Genomic DNA, 8052 nt, shown 5'->3' with positions numbered 1-8052 from the left:
CCCATGAGTGTCTAGGAGTCTTCGGCGGAGGCGTGGGTCGGCGGTGGCCTGCTGCAGGCTGGGGGCACTGAGTGCAGCAGTGCGTGCATGGGGCCTTTTGAAGGAGGTCACCATTATCTTCATTACCTCCACCATAGTTTGGCCTCTGGTCAAACAACAAGGAGGGAACACAGCCCCACCCATCAACAGAAAATTGGATTAAAGATTTACTGAGCAGGGCCCGGCCCATGAGAACAAGACCCAGTTTCCCCCTCAGGCAGTCTCTCTCATCAGGGAGCTTCCATAAGCCTCTTATCCTTCTCCATCAGAGGGCAGACAGAATGAAAACCACAATCACAGAAAACTAACCAGTCTATTCACATGGACCACAGCCTTGTCTAACTCAGTGAAACCATGAGCCATGCCTAGTAGGGCCACCCAAGATGGACAGGTGATGGTGGAGAGTTCTGACAAAACATGGTGCACTGGAGAAGGGAATGGAAAACCATTCAGTATTCTTGCCTTGAGAACCCCATGAACAGTATGAAAAGGCAAAAAGATAGGACACTGAAAGATGAAATCCCCAGGTGGGTAGATGCCCAATATGCTACTGGAGATCAGTGGAGAAATAACTCCTGAAAGAGACGGAGCCAAAGTAAAAACAACACCCAGTTGTGGATGTGACTGGTGATGGAAGTAAAGCCCGATGCTATAAACAGCAATATTGCATAGGAACTTGGAATGTTAGGTCCATGAATCAAAGCAAATTGAAAGTGGTCAAACAGGAGACGGCAAGAGTGAACATTGACATTTTAGGAATCAGTGAACTAAAATGGACTGGAATGGGTGAATTTAACTCAGATGACCATTATATCTACTACTGTGGGCAAGAATCCCTTAGAAGAAACGGCGTAGCCCTCATAGCCAACAAGAGAGTCCAAAATGCAGTACTTGGATGCAATCTCAAAAATGACAGCGTGATCTCTGTTCATTTCCAAGGCAAACCATTCAGTGTCACAGTAATCCAAGTCTATGCCCCTACCAGTAATGCTGAAGAAGCTGAAGTTGAACGGTTCTCTGAAGACCTACAAGACCTTCTAGAACTAACACCCAAAAAAGATGTCCTTTTCATTATAGGGGGGTGGGAATGAAAAAGTAGGAAGTCAAGAAACACCTGGAGTAACAGGCAAATTTAGCTTTGGAGTACAGAATGAAGCAGGGCAAAGGCTAACAGAGTTTTGCCAAGAGAACACACTGGTCATAGAAAACATCATCTTCCAACAACACAAGAGAAGACTCTACACATGGACATCATCAGATGGTCAATACCAAAATCACACTGATTATATTCTTTACAGCCAAAGATGGAGAAGCTTATACAGTCAGCAGAAACAAGACGGAGCTGGCTATGGCTCAGATCATGAACTCCTTATTGCCAAATTCAGACTTAAATTGAAGAAAGTATGGAAAACCACTAGACCATTCAGGTATGACCTAAATCAAATCCCTTACAATTATATAGTGGAGGTGAGACATTGATTCAAGGGATAAGATCTGATAGACAGAGTGCCTGTGAACTATGGATGAAGGTTCATGACATTGTACAGGAGGCAGGGATCAAGACCATCCCCAAGAAAAAGAAATGCAGAAAGGCAAAATGGTTGTCTGAGTAGGCCTTACAAATAGCTGAGAAAAGAAGAGAAGCTAAAGGCAAAGGAGAAAAGGAAAGATACACCCATTTGAATGCAGAGTTCCAAAGAACAGCAAGGAGAGATAAGAAAGCCTTCTTCAGTGATCAGTTCAAAGAAATAGAAGAAAACAATAGAATGGGAAAGACTAGAGATCTCTTCAAGAAAATTAGAGATACCAAGGGAACATTTCATGCAAAGATGGGCACAATAAAGGACAGAAATTGTATGGACCTAACAGAAGAAGCAGAAGATATTGAGAAGAGGTGGCAAGAATACACAGAGGACTATACAAAAAAGATCTTCACGACCCAGGTAACCACAATGGTGTAATCACTCACCTAGAGCCAGACATCCTGGAACATGAAGTCAAGTGGGCCTTAGGAAGCATTACTATGAACAAAGCTAGTAGAGGTGACGGAATTCCAGTTGAGCTATTTCAAATCCTACAAGATGATGCTGTGAAAGTGCTGCATTCAATATGCCAGCAAATTTGGAAAACTCAGCAGTGGCCACAGGACTGGAAAAGATCAGTTTTCATTCCAATCCCAAAGAAAGGCAATGCCAAAGAATGCTCAAACTACCACACAATTGCACTCATCTCGAATACTAGCAAAGTAATGCTCAAAATTCTCCAAGCCAGGCTTCAATAGTACTTGAAAACTGTGAATGTCCAGATGTTCAAGTTGGATTTAGAAAAGGCAGAGGAACCAGATATCGTTGCCAACATCTGCTGGATCATTGAAAATGCAAGAGATTACCAGAAAACATCTACTTCTGCTTTATTGACTACACCAAAGCCTTTTACTGTGTGGATCACAATAAATGTGGAAAATTCTGAAAGAGATGGGAATACCAGACCACCTGACCTGCCTCTTGAGAAATCTGTATGCAGGTCAGGAAGCAACAGTTAGAACTGGACATGGAACAACAGACTGGTTCCAAATCAGGAAAGGAGTATGTAAAAGCTGTATATTGTCACCCTGCTTATTTAACTTATATGCAGAATACATCATGAGCGGAATCAAGATTGCTGGGAGAAATATCAGTAACCTCAGATATGCAGATGACACCACCCTTATGGTGGAAAGGGAAGAACTAAAGAGCCTCTTGAGGAAAGTGAAAAAGGAGAGTGAAAAAGTTGGCATAAAGCTCAACATTCAGAAACCTAAGATCATGGCATCTGATCCCAGCACTTCATGGCAAATAGATGGGCAAACAGTGGAAACAGTGATAGAGTTTATTTTGGGGGAGGCTCCTAAATCACTGCAGATGGTGACTGCAGCCATGAAGTAAAAGACGCTTGTTCCTTGGAAGAAAAGTTATGACCAACCTAGACAGCATATTAAAAAGCAGAGACATTACTTTGCCAACAAAGGTCCCTCTAGTCAAAGCTATGATTCTCCCAGTAGTCATGTATGGATGTGAGAGTTGGACAATAAAGAAAGCTGAGCACCGAAGAATTGATGCTTTTGAACTGTGGTGTTGGAGAAGACTCTTGAGAGTCCCTTGGACTGCAAGGAGATCCAACCAGTCCATCCTCAAGGAAATCAGTCCTGAATATTCATTGGGAGGACTTATGTTGAAGCTGCAACTTCAATACTTTGGCCACTTGATGCGAAGAATTGACTCATTGGAAAAGACCCTGATGCTGGGAAAGATTGAACGCGGGAGGAGAAGGGGACGACAGAGGATGAGATGGTTGGATGGCATCACCGACTCAATGGACATGAGTTTGAGTAAACTCCAGGAGTTGGTGATGGACAGGGAAGCCTGGTGTGCTGCGGTTCATGGGGTCGCAAAGAGTCAGGCACGATTGAGCAACTGAACTCAACTGAACTGAACATTAAAATAGTGGGAAATTCAGTTCAGTTTAATTCAGTCACTCAGTCATGTCTGACTCTTTGCGACCCCATGGACTGCAGCACTCCAGGCCTCCCTGTCCATCACCAACTCCCAGAGTTTACTTCATGTCCATTGAGTTGGTGATGCCATCCAACCATCTCATCCTCTGTCGTCCCCTTCTCATCCTGCCCTCAATCTTTCCCAGCATCAGGGTCTTTTCAAATGAGTCAACTCTTCATATTAGGTGGCCGAAGTATTGGAGTTTCAGCTTCAACATCAGTCCTTCCAATGAACACCCAGGACTGATCTCCTTTAGGATGGACTGGTTGGATCTCCTTGCAGTCCAGGGGACTCTCTAGAGTTTTCTCCAACACCATAGTTCAAAAGTATCCATTCTTCGGCGCTCAGCTTTCTTTATAGTCCAACTCTCACATCCATACATGACTACTGGAAAAACCTTAGCCTTGACTAGATGGACCTTTGTTGGCAAAGTAATGTCTCTACTTTTTAATATGCTGTCTAGGTTGGTCATAACTTTCCTTCCAAGGAGTAAGCATCTTTTAATTTCATGGCTGCAATATTTTAATGTACCCTATACTGTATATTCAAAATTTAGCCAATCCCTCATTGTTGTGATTATATGACTTTCATTTTTTCTTTTCATTTCAAATAACACTGGGGTAAATATCCTTGTACCTATGTCTACATCTCTCACTGTTTCTTTAGACTGAAATCTGGAAATGGAAATGTTGGATTAAGGATCTGAACATTTTCAAGGCTTATGATAGACAATGTTCTTTAGTGGGATTTTTTTAAAAATTATATTTCTAAAAACAGTGACTCAATTGAAATGCCTAGAGTTATATTCTGCGTGGCATCCCCAGCCCCTGGTTACCTTATAAAATGCTGGTGTGAACTGCAGCACCATTGCAGCAGTCAGCCTGAGTCAGGCTCATGTGGCTGGCCTTTTGGCAGCCTCTGAACCTGCTCCCCTCCCTTGCCAGCTGGCTGGTTATGGCACAGGAACTAGAGAGACCAAACCGGTCAGCAACCCAAGGTGACTCTAGCCATTTCCACTCATTTCTCCACTTTTCTGCACATATGGTCTTCAACACACTTGTGAAATGTCTCAGTCTCAATGTGAAAGACTGGGTGCCACTAAGGAGTAGCTAAATCCATTCCAAATGAAAAGAGAAAATAACAGCAAGCAACACTTTGGCCGCTGCCAGATTCCATTTTCAGAGTCTCCACTTCATACTTCTCATCAAACCAAGTTAGAGTGTGACAGCAAAAGAGATGGATTACTGATAATTGTGAAAGATGATTTTTTAAAAATTAAGAACCATATTTGATCTTGGGCAATATTAACCAAGGTCACTAACTGTATGCTGTGTCATACAGTTGGTAAGAAAAAATAAGGTGATGTTGAGGCAACAGCAGCAGCACGTCTTACTACCTAGTTGAGGCAATGGCAAGGCTCCGTTTAGAGCCTTGGAACAATCTTTCAAAGACCAGTCATCACTGGACCATAAAGAACTTTCCTGAGGAGACCACAAAATGAATCTGTTTTTATTGAGCCTTTAATTAAAAGGACCAAGAATATCAAACCAAAGTCAGGTTTTATTCATCTACTTGGTTGTGGAAAGATTAAAAGCAGAATGTTTATTTGCAAAATATATTTTAAATTCACTCACAGTTTTTACGTTACTATTTTTTGTATCAATATCATACTATTTTTAGTAAATTACTTATAATTTACTATTTATAATATTTGTTTACAATACTATTATTACATATTATAATACTATTAGTTATAGTACTAATACTGACAATAATCTTTCTGTTCATAAGTAATAATGTGTTTTGACTACATTTGAAACACTTGGGAGTTGTTCTGGAAATTTTGTACACAAATAACATAATTGTTCAAGTGAAAGGCAAAATAGTACTTAATCTAAGACATAATCTAAATGGCCATGTTGATTTGGTTAAATAGATACATCAACTTCCACTTTATTACATAGGAGGAAGTAATTTGCACTAACTCTTCCTCTGAGCAGAACTTTAAAAACCTGGATAAAGTAGGGGAGAGAACATTTTAAGTACATTAAAGATGACAGTAAGTGAGGAATTGCTTGGCCATGATCCCAGAGAAGATGGGACTTCAGGGAGGTGAGTGTGTCATTGAGGTTACTGTTGCCCAAGAGGAACTTGCCAAGCAGGGCTGTTAAGGCCTCACTAAGTGAGGGATGGACGTTTAGAATCCTGGCTTAAGGGGAAACAGTGAGAAGACAGGGGACTTGTTCTTCATGGGATATTATTTGTATCTTTTGACTTTTATATTCTATACAGGCACCACATTAAAACAAAACAAAAAGACCTACAGGACTATGAAATTCTCTTCTCCAAACCATTTAGGTAAGATAATAAATCGTATGTTTCTTAAACTTAACAGGCACTTATCTAACATTCTAGTTTTTCAAAATATAAACATCAATGTTACTTGAGACTTAACACAGTGATAGAATGTACACTTCTGTTATATTTCTTTACTGCATTTTTTAGGAATCTAGACATAAGGCTTTAAAGCAATACTTTTTTTGGTACTATAGAATATAATTCTAAAAATAATAAATGTTTTTAATAATCAGTTAATGCCACCCAGATACAACCAACACCTAAGTCTCTGATGGTTTTACTTTACAAATCTGTACAAGTATTTCCTTCCATTTACCATTGTACCATTATAGTACCACGTTCCTAAAATCTGATCATGAATTTAAAAGGTTAGAAATTATAATTGAAATAGTATTTCTCTTCCTGTAACAGAATCACAGGTAGACTCTAGATATTCCTTATTCATTTAGAGAGATGTGTTTAAATTTAACCACACAGGCTCACTAATGAAACTGATAATATAATTAACTTTGTGATAAGCCAAAAGGAGAAGGGGGCAACAGAGGATGAAGTGGTTGGATAGCATCACCAACTCAATAAACAGGAATTTAAGCAAACTCCAGGAGATAGAGAAGGACTGGGAAGCCTAGTGTGCTGCAGTGAATGTGGCCACAAAGAGTCGGACATGACTTAGCAACCGAACAGTAACAGTAACATATTTTAGAGACTAAAGATGAAATCCCCAACTTTTTAATCCACCAAATTCTCCCAAGAAGTTAGTATTGTGAATTTCTAGTATTTTTTCCATTTTTGATGCAGAAAATGAGTTCAAATAGTTTAAGAAAGTGACTGGTAGAGCAGTAAAACCATCAGTTCAACTGAAAGGATGACGTGCTTATATATTGGTTCAAAAAAGTAAGCCCCTGATTTGCACTGCATGTCCAGTCTGAGCTTACATAACTTAAAAGGAATTTTTAAAAAGTTACTGTGAAAACGTCAGTAAAGAATATAAGGTAGAAATAAAAGACAAAGAGCTGAGACATCTGAGCCCTGATGAAATAAATACAAAGGCAGTAATAAGAACAAACTCATAAAAAAGTTAATGAAGAATATAAATGCCATCTGTGTCCCATGTTCCTTAAAGGCAGTATTGAAGGCATCTTATTGTTTTGATGTTACGCAGCATTCCTGCACTGTTGCTGCTTAGTTGCTAAGTTGTGTCTGACTCTTTTGCGACCCCGAGGACTGTAGCCCTCCAGCAACTCTATCCATAGGATTTTCCAGGCGAGAATACTGGAATGGGTTGCCATTTCCTTCTACAGGGTGTCTCCCTGACCCAGGGATTGAACCTGCATTGATAGGTGGATTCTTTAACACTGAGCCACCAGGGAAACCCATTCCTTCACTATATTGTAGTAAACATCACCTCTCTTTACCCATGTGGTTTAAGTGGGATTGACTCCAGTCCCAGCTCCAGAGGTATTTGTCATTCAGAACAGCCCTTCCCTCCGGCCAAGGGATTGGAACAGAGAAGGCTAGGTCATCAGTTTAGAGATGCTTCGGTTTCCCTGGTGGCTCAGCTGGTAAAGAATCCACCTGCAATGCAGGAGATCTGGGTTTGATCCCTGGGTTGGGAAGATCCCCTGGAGAAAGGCATGACAGTATTCTTGCCTGGAGAATCCCCACGGACAGAGGAACCTGGCGGGCTGCAGTCATGGGGTCGCAGAGTCAGACATGACTGAGGTGACTTAGCACATGTAATCAATATTAAAAATTGAGGTATTTGGCATTATTTCATTTTATATCTCTCATCTATTGTGATCTCAGTTCAGACTAAAGCATATTTCAACTACTCAACTGCCACATGTGGCTGGTAACTAACATGCAGTTAGTTATTTACATGAAAGGTTAGGGAAAGGGGGGAAATGTTCTTTGTGCCCAGCCCATCTTGCTACTAATTATCTATTATCTATCTACCTACCTATATGAAATACGTATTTTTTCAGTTTGCAAAGTCCTTTCACATTTGCTATTCATTATTTCATTTAATAGGAACATGCCTCACCTTAAGGATGGATTAGATTTAAAGAGGTGGGGAAGATTCCCATCACCAGGAAACAAATAAGCAGAAGCAACAAGGAGG

Source organism: Cervus canadensis, chromosome 22 (assembly GCF_019320065.1).
Source record: "Cervus canadensis isolate Bull #8, Minnesota chromosome 22, ASM1932006v1, whole genome shotgun sequence".
Classification (NCBI taxonomy): domain Eukaryota; kingdom Metazoa; phylum Chordata; class Mammalia; order Artiodactyla; family Cervidae; genus Cervus; species Cervus canadensis.
Note: the sequence above shows the minus strand (reverse complement) of the source record.